This window comes from Anolis sagrei, chromosome 9, assembly GCF_037176765.1.
Source record: "Anolis sagrei isolate rAnoSag1 chromosome 9, rAnoSag1.mat, whole genome shotgun sequence".
NCBI classification, from domain to species: domain Eukaryota; kingdom Metazoa; phylum Chordata; class Lepidosauria; order Squamata; family Dactyloidae; genus Anolis; species Anolis sagrei.
In genome coordinates this window covers 3,537,040-3,556,342 of record NC_090029.1, presented here as the reverse complement: position 1 = coordinate 3,556,342, position 19,303 = coordinate 3,537,040, and the positions used below count along the sequence as shown (strand labels likewise).

The 19,303-nt window shown below is 47.3% G+C and overlaps 1 protein-coding gene across 2 annotated transcripts in view; it reads right to left on the bottom strand.

Annotated features, from left to right (window-relative positions):
• The window catches only part of RORA (RAR related orphan receptor A), a 667,113-nt gene that overhangs the window by 249,789 nt on the left and 398,021 nt on the right, over positions 1–19,303 (bottom strand). The window lies entirely within an intron of this gene.

Here is a 19,303-nt window from a genome sequence, read left to right as displayed (position 1 = left end):
TCGCGAGGGGGTGTCAGAGGGGTCACCAAAGACCATCACAGAAAGTATTTTCTGTTGGTCTGTGTGAGAAGTTTGGTCTAATTCTATCGTTGGTGGGCTTCTGAATGCTCTGAGATTGTGGGAGAACTATAAATCCCAGCCAAGAAGCCAGAATGGATGTCCAAAGAACTTCTAACTGTGCTAAAACACAAAGGAGACATGCACAAGAAGTGGAAAAAGGGAGAAATCACCAAAGAAGAATTCAAACAAATAGCCAACACCTGTAGGGAAAAGGTCCGCAAGGCTAAAGCACAAAACGAGCTCAGGCTTGCCAGGGACATTAAAAACAATAAAAAGGGCTTCTTTTCTTATGTCAGTAGAAAAAGGAAAAACAAGGACTCTGAAAGTTTATGCTGGGAATGTCCCTCCTCCTCCTCCTCATCCTCCTCCTCCTCTCCTCCCCATCCTCCTCCTCTTCTTCTACTTCTCCTCCTCCCCCTCCTCCTCCTTCTCATCATCCTCCTCCTCTTCTTCTTCTCCTCCTTCCCTCCTCCTCCTCCTCATCATCCTCTTCCTCCTCCTCCTCTTCCTCCCCTCCTCCTCCTCCTTCTTCTCATCATCCTCTTCCTCCTCCTCCTCCTCCTTCCCTTCTCCTCCCCCTCCTTCTCTTCTTCTTCTCATCCTCCTCCTCCTCTTCCTTCTCCTCCTCTTCTCCTCCTCCTCCCCTCCTCCTCCTCCTCCTTCTTCTCATCATCCTCCTCTTCTTCTTCTCATCATCCTCCTCCTCTTCCTCCTCCTCCTCCTCCCCCTCCCCCTCCTCCTCCTCAAAGGTGCTATGGGATTCCCCTGTATCTCTTTGAACAAGAGGCTATGCAATCTCTGTGTACGCACAGACTCTCAACTGACTGTCTCGTAGCCCTTGGGGTGCTCTCTCAGAATGGGGTCACTCGCCAGAAGGCTCCGTGGGATTGACTGGCCGGGTGAGAAACCAAGTGACCTTTCCGTTAAAACATTCAAATGCTAAATAACTCGAGGGGATGCCTGCTGATATTAAATGTTATTGGCACACTTGAATCTTCTGCAATTAAACAGGGAAACGTATTTGCATGCTTCTTTTATCCTGACAGGCAAGGGAGAGGCAGAGAACGGCTCCATAGTTTGACAACGACAGACAGGAAGGCTTTGAAAGGTGTTCCTTGAGCAACTGAATCAAAAACCTTGCCAATCCATACAGGGACATTTTCCCGAAGTCCAAACAATTCGAAAGATCGTATGCTTCCCTATATGAGTCTGCTCAAACACTTAAGCTCTTCAGAAGAGGTCCATCTCTCTGACTCACCGTTTTCAAACCCGTGTTTGTGTTTCAGGATAAGGATGCTTTGCGAAGTGATGCCAATGAATTTCAAGATGGCAATGGTTTGGTCAATGATACTGAGGCTTAGAAGGACCAGGAGACCCCTCTGCCAAGTGTAGCTCCCCATGAGAATGTCCCTGAAGGGTGTGGGCAGAGGCGGCCCTAGGTAATTTTCAACGGTAAGCAAACAGTATTTTGGTGCCCCCCCCCCAACCAATCATTGATATACATTTTCTGTTCGTCGTGGGAGTTCTGTGTGCCATATTTGGTTCAATTCCATCATTGGTGGAGTTCAGAATGCTCTTTGATTGTAGGTGAACTATACATCCCAGTAACTACACTTGCCGCACTTGCTCCCTTGCCTGGCCCGCTTTGTGTCCGGAGGCGTGCCTGAAGACCCCGGCGTATGCACCAAAAGTCACCTGTTCTCCTGGCTTTCTCCTCAGCCATTGGGACCAAGCGAGAGAGAGAGAGAGAAACAGAGATGGAGATGCCCACCTTTCCTGAAGGTAGGCACAAAAACAAAGGAGGGAGCGGAGGTGGGAGATACCTCCAGCCGGAGGGGCTCTCTCTCTCTCTCTCTCTCTCTCTTGGTCCCAATGGCTGAAGAGAAAGTCAGGAGAAGAGGCGACTTTTGGTGCGCACGCTGGGGTCTTCAGACACGCCTCAGCACCCGAAGCGGGCCAGGCGTGGCAGCTCCACCCCTTGGCCCACCCGTGGATTGGGGAGAGGAGAGGAGGCGGGTGGAGCGCCGGGGGATCGGGAAAGGGAGCCGGTCATGGGGAAGGGATCGAACGTGGAGAATGATTGAGCACCGGCTCTGCTCGCACACCCGGTGGCCGGGTGGAGCAGGAACGAGAGGGGCGAGGCGAGGCTCAAGGGCCCGGCCCCTTTGGGAAGAGGATCGCCCGGCAGTGAGGCAAGAAAGCCGAGGCTCCCCCCAGACTGCTAGGGCTGTTGTGAGCTGAGGGGGCGCTCCTCAAGTGGCGGTCGAGGGCATTTACAGAGGCGCCTCTGCGCCCCTGGCAAAAAAAAGTGTTCTGCAACCGCTTACTTCGCGTAATGGATGAGCCGCCCCTGGGTGTGGGGATAATAGTGCACTCCCTGAATTGTTATCAGGGAGTTCCCAGGATTTGGGGCTTGAAAACAACTGGGCACTTGGCCCAACTGCAAAATTTAATGTGCAAATAGATAGGCGAGAGGAAATTAGTCAGAACAGACTGGCCAAATAGTGTGTGGAATAGCTTAACAAGGGAATAAAAGTTCCAAGTATGGGAAATATAGTCAGATGAAGCATCATTAGAATCAAGTGTAGTTCCCGTCCTTGTTTTATGGAAGCCTTGCTTGGAAGATTCTTGTCTAAACATTTCTTGTTTCATGGTTTGGATTCTTGGATTGTATGAATGCCTACTGTGCTGGCACGACAGTACCAGGAGATTTCTATTTTTTTTTCTTGCACTGCTAGTTTGTATGAATTTATTTAGACACGCATTTTGCAATCAGGTAGCTTCCCCAGGTTGCAGTCATAGAGCCAGCAACCTGGCAATTGTCGTTAGCGTCTTTAGACCCGCCTCCTTTCCCAGGGTTTTGGAGGCAAAGGAGGACTTTTGTTCAGTCTCACTGTTTGAAGCCTAACAGCAGAACGTGTGGGTTTCTCTATCCCACCTGCACAAAGGCTTCACTTCTCACAGCTGTGCTGGGGGAATACAACCAGCCTTTGCTGGAGCAACAGGACAGTTCCTACAGCCTTTGTGGAGTAATCTAAAGGACACCTTTCAGCTTGGCAGATCTACAGAAATCTTGTCTGGTAAGGGATCACTCGGGCTATCCATAAAGTAGCTTGGAGCCGGGAGTAGGGGTCTCACACCAGCAAGGTGGAGCTGTCTTCATAGACATGTCAGCAGCCTATGATACTGTGAACCACCACCTCCTCCTGAGAAAAATCTATAATATCACAAAGGACGACCACCTCACCCGCCTGATAGGAAACCTGCTACAAAACAGGAGCTTTTTTGTTGAGTTCCAGGGCCAGAGAAGCAGATGGCGGAAACAGAAGAACGGCCTGCCTCAGGGGAGCGTGCTTGCTCCATCCATGTTCAACATCTACACAAATGCCAGAAAGGACAGAGAGTTTCATCTATGCTGATGATCGTGCCATTACTGCTCAAGCAGGGAGCTTTGAGATGGTTGAACAGAAGCTCTCCGAAGCTCTAGCTGCCCTTACTGCCTATTACAGGGAAAACCAGCTGATCCCTAATCCATCTAAAACACAGACATGTGCTTTTCATCTCAAGAACAGACAAGCATCCCGAGCTCTGAGGATTATTACCTGGGAAGGAATCCCACTGGAGCATTGCAACGCACCCAAATACCTGGGAGTCACTCTGGACCGTGCTCTGACCTACAAGAAGCACTGCCTGAACATCAAGCAAAAAGTGGGTGCTAGAAACAATATCATACGAAAGCTGACTGGCACAGCCTGGGGATCACAACCAGATACAGTGAAGACATCTTCCCTTGCGCTGTGCTACTCTGCTGCTGAGTATGCATGCCCAGTGTGGAACACATCTCACCACACTAAAACAGTAGATGTGGCTCTTAATGAGACATGCCGCATTATCACGGGGTGTCTGCACCCTAGACCACTGGAGAAATGACACTGCTTAGCCGGTATTGCACCACCTGACATCCGCTGGGAAGTAGCAGCCAATAGTGAAAGGACCAAGGCAGAGACATCTCCAGCTCATCCCTTGTTTGGGTATCAGCCAGCACGTCTACGACTTAAATCTAGAAATAGTTTTCTAAGATCTACAGAGACACTCGCTGGAACACCTCAGCAAGTGAGAGTCCAAAAGTGGCAGGCTCAAACCCAGCACCTCAACCAATGGCTGATACCAAATGAGAGACTCCCCCCTGGGCACACAGAAAACTGGGCGACTTGGAAGGCGCTGAACAGACTGCGCTCTGGCACCACGAGATGCAGAGCCAACATTCAGAAATGGGGTTACAAATTGGAATCCTCGACATGCGAGTGTGGAGAAGAGCAAACCACTGACCACCTGCTGCAATGCAACCTGAGCCCTGCCACATGCACAAGGGAGGACCTCCTTGCAGCAACACCAGAGGCACTCCAAGGGTTCAAATACTGGTCAAAGGATATTTAATCAACTACCAAACTCACAAATTTTGTATTTTGTCTATTTGTTTGCTTTGTTCTGTTAGAAATGTAACATAATTGACTGGTTATAATTGACTTGTGGACAACAAGTTAAACATGAGCCAACAATGTGATGTGGCGGCAAAAAAAGCCAATGGGATTTTGGCCTGCATCAAGAGGAGCATAGTGTCTAGATCTAAGGAAGTAATGCTCCCCATGCTCTATTCTGCTTTGGTTAGACCACACGTGGAATATTGTGTCCAATTCTGGGCACCACAATTCAAGAGAGATATTGACAAGCTGGAATGTGTCCAGAGGAGGGCGACTAAAATGATCAAGGGTCTGGAAAACAAGCCCTATGAGGAGCGGCTTAGGGAACTGGGCATGTTTAGCCTGAAGAAGAGAAGGCTGAGAGGAGATATGATGAGAGCCATGTATAAATATGTGAGAGGAAGCCACAGGGAGGAGGGAGCAAGCTTGTTTTCTGCTTCCTTGGAGACTAGGACGCAATGGAACAATGGCTTCCAACTACAAGAGAGGAGATTCCATCTGAACATGAGGAAGAACTTCCTGACTGTGAGAGCTGTTCAGTAGGGCTGGGCAATTCGTTTCGTTAATTCGTAATTCGTTAAAAAATTCGTTAATTTTTGAATTACGAAACGATTACAAAACTTTTTTTTTAACCTGGAAGTGTTTTTAAATATCGAAACGGCAGGTGCCAAAAAATTTTGTATTTCCGTCCATTTCGGAAATACGTAAGATGGCCGCCTGCCAATGCTTGCTGAGAGGGCGAGCTTTTACTTTTCCTTGGAAGGGAGAGGGGCGAGCGAGCGGCGAGCGAGAGGGGCGAGCGAGCGGTGAGCGAGAGGGGCGAGCGAGCGGCGAGCGAGAGGGCCCGCCAGAGTGAGTGCCTGCCTTCCCTCCTTAATAATAATTAATAATAATTAATCCCTATTCTACTAAATTAATAATTAAATTTAAAAAATATTGAAAAAATATTGAAAAAAAAAGGGCGCCATCTTTACAAAATGTTTTGTAAATATTTACGTAATTTCGTAAATACCGAACTTTTTTTTTGGAAAATTTTGTAATTATTTTAAATATCGAAACAAAAAAAAAACCCCAATTACAAATCGATTTTAGAAACAAATTTTTGTGTTGTTACCCAGGCCTACTGTTCAGCAGTGGAACTCTCTGCCCCGGAGTGTGGTGGAGGCTCCTTCTTTGGAAGCTTTTAAGCAGAGGCTGGATGGCCATCTGTCAGGGGTGATTTGAATGCAATATTCCTGCTTCTTGGCAGAATGGGGTTGGACTGGATGGCCCAGGAGGTCTCTTCCAACTCTTTGATTCTATGATTCTATGTGTCCTTGTTTTCATCTATGGCCTGTTAGAAGCTCTGAAACCCGAACAATTAGAACATTACTATCCATCACTAGAAATGGCTGTCGCTCAGCAAACCACTGGTTAACAGCAGATTTGAGGAGGAAGAAATCCCACCTGTTTTGCTCAAAGAGAAGTTATGCATTGCCTTACAAAATGTGGAACCCTGAGGTCATGGCACGGATAATCGAAAAAGCACAGAGAGGAAATTAAAAGAAGGTAAGAATGCAATAATAATAAAAGAAGGCCATTCAGGAGAATCTATAATCCTCCGCAGAAAGAACACTAATTATACTTCCGCATCCCTCTTATAATTAACCCCAATCTCAAACAGAATATTTTTTTTTGAGCAGCAATAACTTTCATAGGCAAACTCCCTCCATTGCTTTTAAACTCGCGAATTGTCCTCATCTCTTCTGTTACGTTATGTGGGCCTTCTTCCTCTTCTTCTTCTTTTTTTCTTGCCAATTTCAGATAATTCTTAGCCGGCTTATGAAACACGTCAAAATATTTTGTCTCGGCTAATTGTCGAATCGCAGAGGTGAAGATGAGCAAACGGGGACTCATTCAGGGAGGAATGGAAATTTTTCCTTCCTTCTTCCCACGGCTCGGCTGATATTTAAAATATTAAAAAATGATTAATCTTTAGAGGCGCGGAAGAGGTTGCCTTCCTCGGTTAGGGCTTTCAATATAGCGGGTATTGTTCAAATAATTCCAGCCTCCAGTGTCTCATTTCAACTTTTAGGATGTGGAGAGAGGAGGGCGACTAAAACGATCAAGGGTCTGGAGAACAAACCCTATGAGGAGCGGCTTAAAGAGCTGGGCATGATTAGCCTGAAGAAGAGAAGGCTGAGAGGAGATATGATAGCCATGAATAAATATGTGAGAGGAAGAGATTAGGACAAAGAACAAAGGAGATTCCATCTGAACATGAGGAAGGACTTCCTGACTGTGAGAACCGTTCAGCAGTGGAACTCTCTGCCCCGGAGGGTGGCGGAGGCTCCTTCTTTGGAAGCTTTGAAACAGAGGCTGGATGGCCATCTGTCAGGGTGGAAAACACTGGAAGGGTTTGTTGGGCATTGACCTTGAGTTTGGGAGTTGTAGTTCACTTATATCCAGAGAGCACTGTGGACTCATGTCATGGGGGATCTGGACCAAACTTGGCATGAATACTCAATATGCCCAAATGTGAACACTGGTGGAATCTGGGGGAAATAGATCTTGACATTTGGGAGTTGTAGTTGCTGGGATTTATAGTTCATTACAATCAAAAAGGGAGCCCCCGGTGGCGCAGTGGGTTAAAGCGTTGAGCTGCTGAGCTTGTTGATCGAAAGGTCGCAGGTTTGATTCCGGGGAGCGGCGTGAGCTTCCGCTGTCAGCCCTAGCTTCTGCCAACCTAGCAGTTTGAAAACATGCAAATGTGAGTAGATCAATAGGTACCGCTCCGGCGGGAAGGTAACGGCGCTCCATGCAGTCATGCCAGCCACATGACCTTGGAGGTGTCTATGGACAACGCTGGCTCTTCGGCTTAGAAATGGAGATGAGCACCACACCCCAGAGTCAGACATGACTGGACTTAATGTCAGGGGACTACCTTTACCTTTACCTTTACAATTAAAAAATATTCTGAACTCAACCAACGATAGAATTGGCTCAAACATCCCACATGGAATCCCCATGACCATCAGAAAATACTGTGTTTTCTTATGGTCTTTGGCGACCCCTCTGACACCCCCTCGTGACCCCCTCAGGGGTCCCGACCCCCAGGTTGAGAAACACTGGTATAGGTGCCTTTTATTACCTCCCCACCAAAGCGGTACCAATTTATTGACTCACTCTTTTCAGAGCAGAAGCTGGGATGACGGTTAGGAGCTCACCCAAGCCCAAGCTTGAACTGTCGACCTTTCGATCTGCAGGATTTTCTGCAGCTGGCGGTTTAACCCACTGTGCTAAAAAAAAAAAACAACCCAGGCACAAGTGTGAAACTACAGCGTCTCCTTGATGTTGGATTACAGTCGTTGTTTCAAAGCCTCTGAAATCATAGAATCATAGAATCGTAGAATCAAAGAGTTGGAAGAGACCTCATGGGCCATCCAGCCCAACCCCATTTTGCCAAGAAGCAGGAATATTGCATTCAAATCACCCCTGACAGATGGCCATCCAGCCTCTGCTTAAAAGCTTCCAAAGAAGGAGCCTCCACCACACTCCGGGGCAGAGAGTTCCACTGCTGAACAGCTCTCACAGTCAGGAAGTTCTTCCTCATGTTCAGATGAAATCTCCTTTCTTGTAGTTTGAAGCCATTATTTCGCGTCCTAGTCTCCAAGGAAGCAGAAAACAAGCTTGCTCCCTCCTCCCTGTGGCTTCCTCTCACATATTTATACATGGCTATCATATCTCCTCTCAGCCTTCTCTTCTTCAGGCTAAACATGCCCAGCTCCTTAAGCCGCTCCTCATAGGGCTTGTTCTCCAGACCCTTGATCATTTGAGTCGCCCTCCTCTGGACACATTCCAGCTTGTCAATATCTCTCTTGAATTGTGGTGCCCAGAATTGAACACAATATTCCAGATGTGGTCTAACCAAAGCGGAATAGAGCATGGGGAGCATTACTTCCTTAGATCTAGACACTATGCTCCTCTTGATCCAGGCCAAAATCCCATTGGCTTTTTTTGCTGCCACATCACTTTTTTGGCTCATGTTTAACTTGCTGTCCACGAGGACTCCAAGATCTTTTCCACACGTCCTGCTCTCGAGCCAGGCATTGTCCCCCATTCTGTCTCTTTGCATTTCATTTTTTCTGCCAAAGTGGAGTATCTTGCATTTGTCATTGTTGAACTTCATTTTGTTAGTTTTGGCCCATCTCTCTAATCTGTCAAGATCGTTTTGAATTCTGCTCCTGTCCTCTGGACTATTGGCTATCCCTCCCAATTTGGTGTCGTCTGCAAACTTGATGATCATGCCTTCTAGCCCTTCATCTCCTTGATGTTGGATTACAGTCGTTGTTTCAAAGCCTCTGAAATACTTTCATTCCCCCCTTTTCCCGGCCCTTAACCCGAAGTCGATGCTTTTAAATAAATCCGAAGGAGAAGATAGACGTTCTTCTCATATTCTGCATTCTTGAGTTCTGATCATGGATGGCACACAGGAAATGAGTGGTTTTGAATGGCTCAAAAGGCAATACAGCAAACCTCCTGAAGCATAATCACACTTTCCAAGTCAAGCACTCTTGGATCTCTCAAAACAACCACTGAAGTCGGCTACAAATATCTGTGTGAGGAATGGGAAAGAAGGGCGGGAAGAGAGGGAAGCATGGTTCTCTGGTCCATTGGAAAAGTTATGAGATAAAGAAATGCAAGGTCAAGACTGTTCTGTTGCGAGCTGGGCCTGTAAATAATTTCCTTTAGAACAGGACGTGCAACCTTTGCCCAGTGGGAAGCCAGGGGGCCCAAGGAGAAGTTCTCAGAGGTTTTCCACCACAAATAGTCTTTAGATGGCTTGCAAGGTCAGAACTGGACATCTCTTCCAGCATGGCCACTGGCTAGATGAAACCAATCTGTCCTGATTGTGGCTGGGATCTTTCTGATAGTCTACACCACGTATGGGCAAACTTTGGCCCTCCAGGTGTTTTGGACTTTAATTCCCACAATTCCGAACAGCCTACCTGGATTTCAGGAAGGCCTTCTTCACAAGGTCCAGACAAGGTCCCCCATGACCTTCTGGCAAGGAAACTAGTCCAATGTGGGCGAGGCAAAACTACGGTGAGGTGGATCTGGAATTGGTTAAATGAATGAACCCAGAGGGTGATTCTCCCCAAGGCTTCCTCTTCATCCTGGAAAGAAGTGACGAGCGGAGTGCCATCAGGAGCAGAGGCGGCCCTAGGTAATTTTCAACGATAAGCAAACAGTATTTTGCCCCCCCCCCCCAACCAATAATTGATATATATTTTCTGTTTGTCGTGGAAGTTCTGTGTGCCATATTTGGTTCAATTCCATCATTGGTGGAGTTCAGAATGCTCTTTGATTGTAGGTGAACTATACATCCCAGTAACTACACTTGCCGCACTTGCTCCCTTGCCTGGCCCGCTTTGGGTTCGGAGGCGTGCCTGAAGACCCCGGCGTGTGCACCAAAAGTCACCTCTTCTCCTGACTTTCTCTTCAGCCATTGGGACCAAGAGAGAGAGAGAGAGAGAGAGAGAGGTGGAGATGCCCACCTTTCCTGAAGGTAGGCGCAAAAACAAAGGAGGGAGCGGAGGTGGGAGATACCTCCAGCCGGAGGGGCTCTCTCTCTCTCTCTCGGACCCAATGACTGAAGAGAAAGTCAGGAGAAGAGGCGACTTTTTGTGCGCACGCTGGGGTCTTCACACACGCCTCCGGACCCAAAGCGGGCCAGGCGTGGTGGCTCCGCCCCTTGGCCCACCCGCGGATTGGGGAGAGGAGAGGAGGTGGGTGGAGCACCGGAAAAGGGAGCCGGTCATGGGGAAGGGATCGAACGTGGAGAATGATTGAGCTCTGCTCGTGCACTCGGTGGCCGGGTGGAGCAGGAACGAGAGGGGCTAGGCGAGGCTCAAGGGCCCGGCCCCTTTGGGAAGAGGATCGCCCGGCAGCGAGGCAAGAAAGCCAAGGCTCCCTCCGGACTGCTAGGGCTGTTGTGAGCCGAGGGGGCGCTCCTCAAGTGGCGGTCGAGGGGCATTTACAGATGCGCCTCTGCACCCCTGGCAAAAAAAGCGTTCTGCGACCGCTTACTTCGTGTAATGGACGAGCCACCCTTGATCAGGAGGGTTCCGTCCTGGGCCCGGTCCTGTTCAACATCTTTATCAACGACTTAGATGAAGGGCTAGAAGGCAGGATCATCAAGTTTGCAGATGACACCAAATTGGGAGGGAGAGCCAGATTACTCAACAGAGCGTCATACAGGGAGCATACTATCCCTCTGTTATGTCAGCTCCACTGGCCGCCGATCCAGTTCCGAGCACAATTCAAAGTGCTGGTTTTGACCTACAAAACCCTATACCACTCCGGCCCAGCGTATCTGTCCGAATGCATCTCCTTCTACATCCCACCTCGGAGTTTAAGATCTTCTGGGGAGGCCCTGCTCTCGGCCCCGCCTCTATCACAAGTGAGGTTGGTGGGGATGAGGAGCAGGGCCTTCTCAGTGGTGGCCCCTTGCCTGTGGAATTCGCTTCCCGGGAAATTAGGTCATCGACATCCTTCCTCTCTTTTAGAAGGAAACTAAAAACATGGATATGAGACCAGGCCTTTGGGTAATCTGGCAGACAGGCAAAGGACAATGACGACTAGAGTTAGATAGGATTTGACAATGCGGAATGAACTTACGGATTCTGAGCTTGGCAAACGTTGATCACTAGATTGGTTTTTATTAATTGGGATGTATAACTGGATTGTTTTAATTGTTCTATAACTGTTGTTGATATACGTTTTATCTTATTATCTGTTTTGCTGGCATCAAATTGTGCCTTTTGTAAGCCGCCCTGAGTCCCCCCTCGAGGGTTGAGAAGGGCGGGATAGAAATGCGCGAAATAAATAAATAAATAAAACGTGGGTGTTGTCATTCAACCTGTGATTGTGTCTGATGTCTGATGTCAATGGGAATCATTATTTTCCAGGGCCTGTGTCTGATGTCACTGGGGATGATGGTTTTCCTAGGCCTGAGTCAAGCCCAGGCTTTTCTGAGAGGCCCGAGGTCTCTCATGAATGCAGTGCTTCTCCTGCAGATTCCCAAGGTCAAATTCCTGAGAGGGGCCTACAGCAGCCTTTCTCTGAGAACCTGAGGATGATTTGTCAGGTGGAGAATTTAGTGAGTTTGAAGAAAGAAGAGAAGACTTTTGTAAACTAAGACCAACACAGCAGGCAAGCACTGGTTCAGGATCTGCACAGCCTCCTTAGTCATAGAATCATAGAATCAAAGAGTTGGAAAAGACCTCATGGGCCATCCAGTACAACCCCATTCTCCTAACAGTCCTGACCTCTAAACATGCCCATCCTTAAGCTGCTCCTCATAGGGCTTGTTCTCCAGACCCTTGATCATTTTAGTCGCTCTCCTCTGGACACATTCCAGCTTGTCAATATCTCTCTTGAATTGTGGTGCCCAGAATTGGACACAATATTCTCACGTCTATCAGATACACATGTGAAAGAGACTTGGCTCTTAAGTTACCTCTCATCACCAGTTCTAAGGTTTTTACCCTTGGGACTCATACTTCATGTCCAGATCACAATATTCCAGGTGTGGTCTAACCAAAGCGGAATAGAGCATGGGGAGCAGGACTTCTCTAGATGTAGACACTAGGCTCCTCTTGATGCAGGCCAAAATCCCATTGGCTTTTTTTGCCGCCACATCACATTCCTGGCTCATGTTTAACTTGTTGTCCACGAGGACTCCAAGATCTTTTTCACACGTACTCCTCATCGTCTCCCATTCTGTCTCTTTGCATTTCGTTTTTCCTGCCAAAGTGGAGTATCTTGCATTTGTCACTGTTGAACTTCATTTTGTTAGTTTTGGCCAATCATCTCTCTAATCTGTCAAGGTCGGAAGGAGTGATAGAGCTGTACATTATCCATGTTCAGGATCTTGGCCAACATGTTTCTCTGCTCCAAAAAGTCTTCCTGAACACTTTGGGAAGCTTGAAATTGGGAAGCGAGAATTGCATACAAATATGTGTTTTCTCTTGCAGGAAGAAGTAAGTTATGGAAATTATTCATCCTTGCACACAATGACAATATAACTGAGGACTTGCACCCACCAGCCACTAGCTCTAGCCGAAGCAGGCGCCTCCTAAAATTCACCACCTTTCACCATTCACAACGCAAGCACAGCCCATATTTTATTCTGGAAATGCTGGAGGGAAGCGCGTGAAGTTCTGTTCCTGCGAGGAAAAAGAAAAGCCCTTTTCTTGCCCGTCTTTGAGAGGGCAGGAAGCTCACAGAAGAGATACAAAGATCAGCAATACTGCCGAAGAGATAACAGCGAGACTGGAAGGGAAAATAATAGGAGCAGCAATTGGAAGAGTCTTTAGAAGAAAGTTTCCATTACGCTGTTTGGAACCCAGGAGAACAATTTCCTCCCTGCATTTCATGTGGCTGCTATATATAGCCGCAAATGGTGCAAAGAAGACCGTTTTGGCCGTCTGCGGATTTCATTGTCAACGCTACAAAGCCAAGCAATGGGAGGAGAGGAGTTTATGTAATAAATACCATTGTTTTTCCCTATCCCAGACCCCAAAGACAAGAAGGCTAGCCAAGTCTCTGGGACAGCTTTTCTCCCCTGGGGGAGTCATGAAGGAGTTTCAGAGGAGTCACCAAAGACCATATATTTCTGATGGTCTTAGGAACCCCTTTGGCAGAGAAGGCTGAAGATCTCTCCGCCTGTCCTTCTCTTCCTTTTTGGAAACAGACAGCAAATCTTCCCATCAAAAGCCTTCCTCCGCTGTGATTGGCTGGCCTCCCAACCAAGGGGAGGGCTGTTTCTGAGACTCCAAGTGGGGAGAGGAGAGCAGGCGTGATGTTCATGTGTGGATGAGGGAGAACGTGTGAGACTGGAGGGAGGCTCATGCCAGCGAGTCCTTTCAAGGCATGGAGGTTCTGTGTGGGAAGTTTGGCCCAATTCTATCATTGGTGGGTGTAGTGAAATTGCTACTGTATGTTAAAGTTTTGGTGTATAGCTCTATGTTTACGTATGGCAGATAGGGAAGAATAGACACAGACAGGGTAGCAACAGCAGAGATAGGATTCATTTGCATATGTGAAGCCGATTGGTCATATGCAGATTAGTGTAGGCCCAGGATTTGAAAAGGGTGCTAGGCCAAAATGACAGTTGGGGAGAGCAGAGCTGAACATTTCAAAGGGGCGGAGCCAAGGTTCTGAGAGAGGCAGTTAGAGTGAGGGAGTTTGAAAACGACAGTTAGGAATCTGTGTGTGAAGAGGATAGTTGGTTTTTGAGTGCCTGATAGAAATAAGCAGTTATGAAGACGTGTTAAAGACTTCTGATATAGAGAAGCAGTTAGTTAAATAGTGCTCCAGTTTTAAAGAACATAAAGAAGGCTAGTGTTACCTTAGTTCAGAATATAATTCAGCCAAGAGTGTGCAAAGCAAGTAACATGTTTGTGAATGTGAAACATTGATAGTTTATTCAGAAAAGTTAACTAAGTAAATGATGCTGACTGTAAGCCTCAAGATTGCAACAAAACACAAATGTAACCACAAGCGTTGGAGCCAGAAGTTATAAATAAACTGTGTTACTTGGTTATGCACAAGAGTGTTTCATTGCCTGTGATATAAAGTACAAAGGTTTAACAGCACACAGAAAGTCCCAGCCAATATAAAAGAAGAAACTGAATCAGTATAGGGCAGCAAAGAGGTTTTTAAAGAGGAAATAGTCTCTCTTCCTTTCCTCAGTGGGGTTCAGGATGCTCTTTGATGGTGGGTGAACCATAAATCCCAGCAACTACAACTCCCAAATGTCAAGATCTATTTTCCCCAAACTCCACCTATGTTCACATTTGGGTATATTGAGTACTCATGTCAAGTTTGGTTCAGATCAATCATTGTTTGAGTCCACAGTGCTCTCTGGATGTAGGTGAACTACAATTCCCAAACTCAAGCCAGATTTTGTTCATTTTCATGGTTTCCTGGACACAGCATTTTACTTGAGAACACAGAAATGCTGGACCACTCTCACAACCACCATGTCAGACTACACAGAGAAGCCATTGAAATACACAAGCATGTGGACAATTTCAACAAAAAGTAGGAAACCATGAAAATGAACAAAATCTGGCTACCAATATTAAAAAAAACTCTAAAATTGCAACAGCACAACAACAGAGAGGAAACAAACAAGGACATCTAATCACCTCTCAACAAAAGTTTGCTCCAGGCACTGCCAGGCCATTATATGCTAATCAAGGTGGTCAGTTGAAACATTCACACCTAGCTCTAGCATACAAGAGTCCATTGTCCCACCCTGATCATTCCACAGATATATAAACCCTTCTTCCTAGTTCCAACAGACCTCACCACCTCTGAGGATGCTTGCCATAGATGCAGGCGAAACGTCAGGAGAGAATGCCTCTAGACCATGGCCATATAGCCTGAAAAAACCTACAACAACCCACTAATTAAGGTGGTCAGTTGAAACATTCACACCTAGCTCCAACAGACAATAGTCCTTTGTCTCACCCTGGACATCATTCCACAGATATATAAACCCTTTTTCCTACTTCCAACAGACCTCACTACCTCTGGGGATGCTTGCCATAGATGCAGGCGAAAGGTCAGGAGAGAATGGCCATCTCTCAGGGGTGATTTGAATGCAATATTCCTGCTTCTTGGCAGAATGGGGTTGGACTGGATGGCCCGTGAGGTCTCTTCCAACTCTTTGATTCCATGATTCTATGAATGCCTCTAGATCATGGCCATATAGCCTGAAAAAACCCTAAAACAACCCACTAATCAAGGTGGTCAGTTGAAACATTCACACCTAGCTCCAGCAGACAAGCATCCTTTGTCCCACCCTGGTCATTCCACAGATATATAAACCCTTTTTCCTAGTTTCCAACAGACCTCACTACCTCTGAGGATGCTTGCCATAGATTCAGGCGAAACGTCAGGAGAGAATGCTTCTAGATCATGGCCATATAGCCTGAAAAAACCTACAACAACCCACTAATTAAGGTGGTCAGTTGAAACATTCACACCTAGCTCCAGCAGACAAGAGTCCTTTGTCCCACCCTGATCATTCCACAGATATATAAACCCTTCTTCCTACTTCCAACAGACTTCACTACCTCTGAGGATGCTTGCCATAGATGCAGGTGAAACGTCAGGAGAGAATGCCTCTAGATCATGGCCATATAGCCTGAAAAAACCTACAACAACCCACTAATTTTATTTATTTGGGGTTCTTTTACCCCGCCCTTCTCACCCCGAAGGGGACTCAGGGCGGCTTACAGAAGCACGGCACAATTCGATGCCTGCAGTACAGAACAATCAAGACACAAAATTACACAGTTACACAATAACGTCACACTAGTTCATGCATTATATCAATAAAAGCAATAAAAGCAATAAAAACAAATACAAACCCAATTCCTCTCTTACACAGTCAGCGATCGCTAACTCATAGTTCTAGTTTTCCATTCCACTTCCTCAATCCTGTTGTTCTTATTCACCTGATTGTCTGGTTGCCCAAAGGCCTGGTCCCATAACCACGTCTTCACCCTCCTCCTGAAGGAGAGGAGGGATGTTGCTGCCCTGATTTCCCCCAGGAGTGAGTTTCACAGGTGAGGGGCTACCACTGAGAAAGCCCTGCTCCTCGTCCCCACCAGCCTCACTTGTGAGAGTGGTGGGGTCGAGAGCAGGGCCTCCCCAGATGATCTTAGATTTCGGGGTAGGACGTAGAGGGAGATACGTTCGGACAGATACACTGGACCGGAACCGTACAGGGTTTTCTAGGTCAAAACCAGCACCTTGAATTGTGCTCGGAACTGAATCGGCAGCCAGTGGAGCTGACATAACAGGGGGGTGGTATGCTCCCTGAATGTCGCTCCGGTGAGCAATCTGGCTGCCGCTCGTTGGACTAATTGAAGTTTCCGAACAGTCTTCAAGGGCAACCCCACGTAGAGCGCGTTGCAGTAGTCTATTTGGGATGTGACAAGAGCGTGGACCACCGTGGCCAGATCCGACTTCCCAAGATACGGGCGCAACTGGTGCACAAGCTTTAATTGTGCAAAAGCTCTCCCGGCCACCGCCGAGACCCGGGGTTCCAGGCTCAGCGGTGAGTCCAGGATAATTAAGGTGGACAGTTGAAACATTCACACCTAGCTCCAGCAGAGAATAATCCTTTGTCCAACCCTGATCATTCCACAGATATATAAACCCCTTTTCCTACTTCCAACAGACCTCACTACCTCTGAGGATGCTTGCCAGAGATTCAGGCAAAACGTCAGGAGAGAATGCCTCTAGATCATGGCCATATAGCCTGAAAAAACCTACAACAACCCACTAATTAAGGTGGTCAGTTGAAACATTCACACCTAGCTCCAGCAGACAAGAGTCCTTTGTCTCACCCTGGTCATTCCACAGATATATAAACCCATTTTCCTACTTCCAACAGACCTCACTACCTCTGAGGATGCTTGCCATAGATGCAGGTGAAAGGTCAGGAGAGAATGGCCATCTGTCAGGGGTGATTTGAATACAATATTCCTGCTTCTTGGCAGAATGGGGTTGGACTGGATGGCCCGTGAAGTCTCTTCCAACTCTTTGATTCTATGATTCTATGAATGCCTCTAGATCATGGCCATATAGCCTGAAAAAACCTAAAACAACCCACTAATCAAGGTGGTCAGTTGAAACATTCACACCTAGCTCCAGCAGACAAGCATCCTTTGTCCCACCCTGGTCATTCCACAGATATATAAACCCTTTTTCCTAGTTTCCAACAGACCTCGCTACCTCTGAGGATGCTTGCCATAGATGCAGGTGAAATGTCAGGAGAAAATGCCTCCAGACCATGGCCATATAGCCCGAAAAAACCTACAACAACCCACTAATTAAGGTGGTCAGTTGAAACATTCACACCTAGCTCCAACAGACAAGAGTCCTTTGTCCCACCCTGATCATTCCACAGATATATAAACCCATTGTCCTATTTCCAACAGACCTCACTACCTCTGGGGATGCTTGCCATAGATGCAGGCGAAAGGTCAGGAGAGAATGGCCATCTGTCAGGGGTGATTTGAATGCAATATTCCTGCTTCTTGGCAGAATGGGGTTGGACTGGATGGCCCGTGAGGTCTCTTCCAACTCTTTGATTCTATGATTCTATGAATGCCTCTAGACCATGGCCATATAGCCTGAAAAAAACCTAAAACAACCCACTAATTAAGGTGGTCAGTTGAAACATTCACACCTAGCTCCAGCAGACAAGCATCCTTTGTCCCTCCCTGATCATTCCACAGATATATAAACCCTTTTTCCTAGTTTCCAACACACCTCACTACCTCTGAGGATGCTTGCCATAGATGCAGGCGAAACGTCAGGAGAGAATGCCTTTAGATCATGGCCATATAGCCTGAAAAAACCTACAACAACCCACTAATCAAGGTGGTCAGTTGAAACATTCACACCTAGCTCCAGCAGAGAAGAGTCCTTTGTCCCACCCTGATCATTCCACAGACATATAAACCCTTTTTCCTACTTCCAACAGACCTCACTACCTCTGAGGATGCTTGCCATAGATGCAGGTGAAACGTCAGGAGAGAATGCCTCTAGATCATGGCCATATAGCCCGAAAAAACCTACAACAACCCACTAATTTTATTTATTTGGGGTTCTTTTACCCCGCCCTTCTCACCCCGAAGGGGACTCAGGGCGGCTTACAGAAGCACGGCACAATTCGATGCCTGCAGTACAGAACAATCAAGACACAAAATTACACAGTTACACAATTACATCACACTAGTTCATGCATTATATCAATAAAAGCAATAAAAGCAATAAAAACCAATACAAACCCAATTCCTCTCTTACACAGTCAGCGATCGCTAACTCATAGTTCAAGTTTTCCATTCCACTTCCTCAATCCTGTTGTTCTTATTCACCTGATTGTCTTATCTAATTGCCTGGTTGCCCAAAGGCCTGGTCCCATAACCACGTCTTCACCCTCCTCCTGAAGGCGAGGAGGGATGATGATGCCCTGATTTCCCCCAGGAGTGAGTTTCACAGGTGAGGGGCTACCACTGAGAAAGCCCTGCTCCTCGTCCCCACCAGCCTCACTTGTGATAGCGGTGGGGTTGAGAGCAGGGCCTCCCCAGATGATCTTAGATTTCGGGGTGGGACGTAGAGGGAGATACGTTCGGACAGATACGCTGGACCGGAACCGTACAGGGTTTTGTAGGTCAAAACCAGCACCTTGAATTGTACTCGGAACTGAATCGGCAGCCAGTGGAGCTGGCACAGCAGGGGGGTGGTATGCTCCCTGAATGTCGCTCCGATGAGCAATCTGGCTGCCGCTCGTTGGACTAATTGAAGTTTCCGAACAGTCTTCAAGGGCAACCCCACGTAGAGCGCGTTGCAGTAGTCTATTTGGGATGTGACAAGAGTGTGGACCACCGTGGCCAGATCCGACTTCCCAAGATACGGGCGCAACTGGTGCACAAGCTTTAATTGCGCAAAAGCTCTCCCGGCCACCGCCGAGACCTGGGGTTCCAGGCTCAGTGGTGAGTCCAGGATAATTAAGGTGGACAGTTGAAACATTCACACCTAGCTCCAGCAGAGAAGAATCCTTTGTCCCACCCTGATCATTCCACAGATATATAAACCCCTTTTCCTACTTCCAACAGACCTCACTACCTCTGGGGATGCTTGCCATAGATTCAGGCGAAACGTCAGGAGAGAATGCCTCTAGATCATGGCCA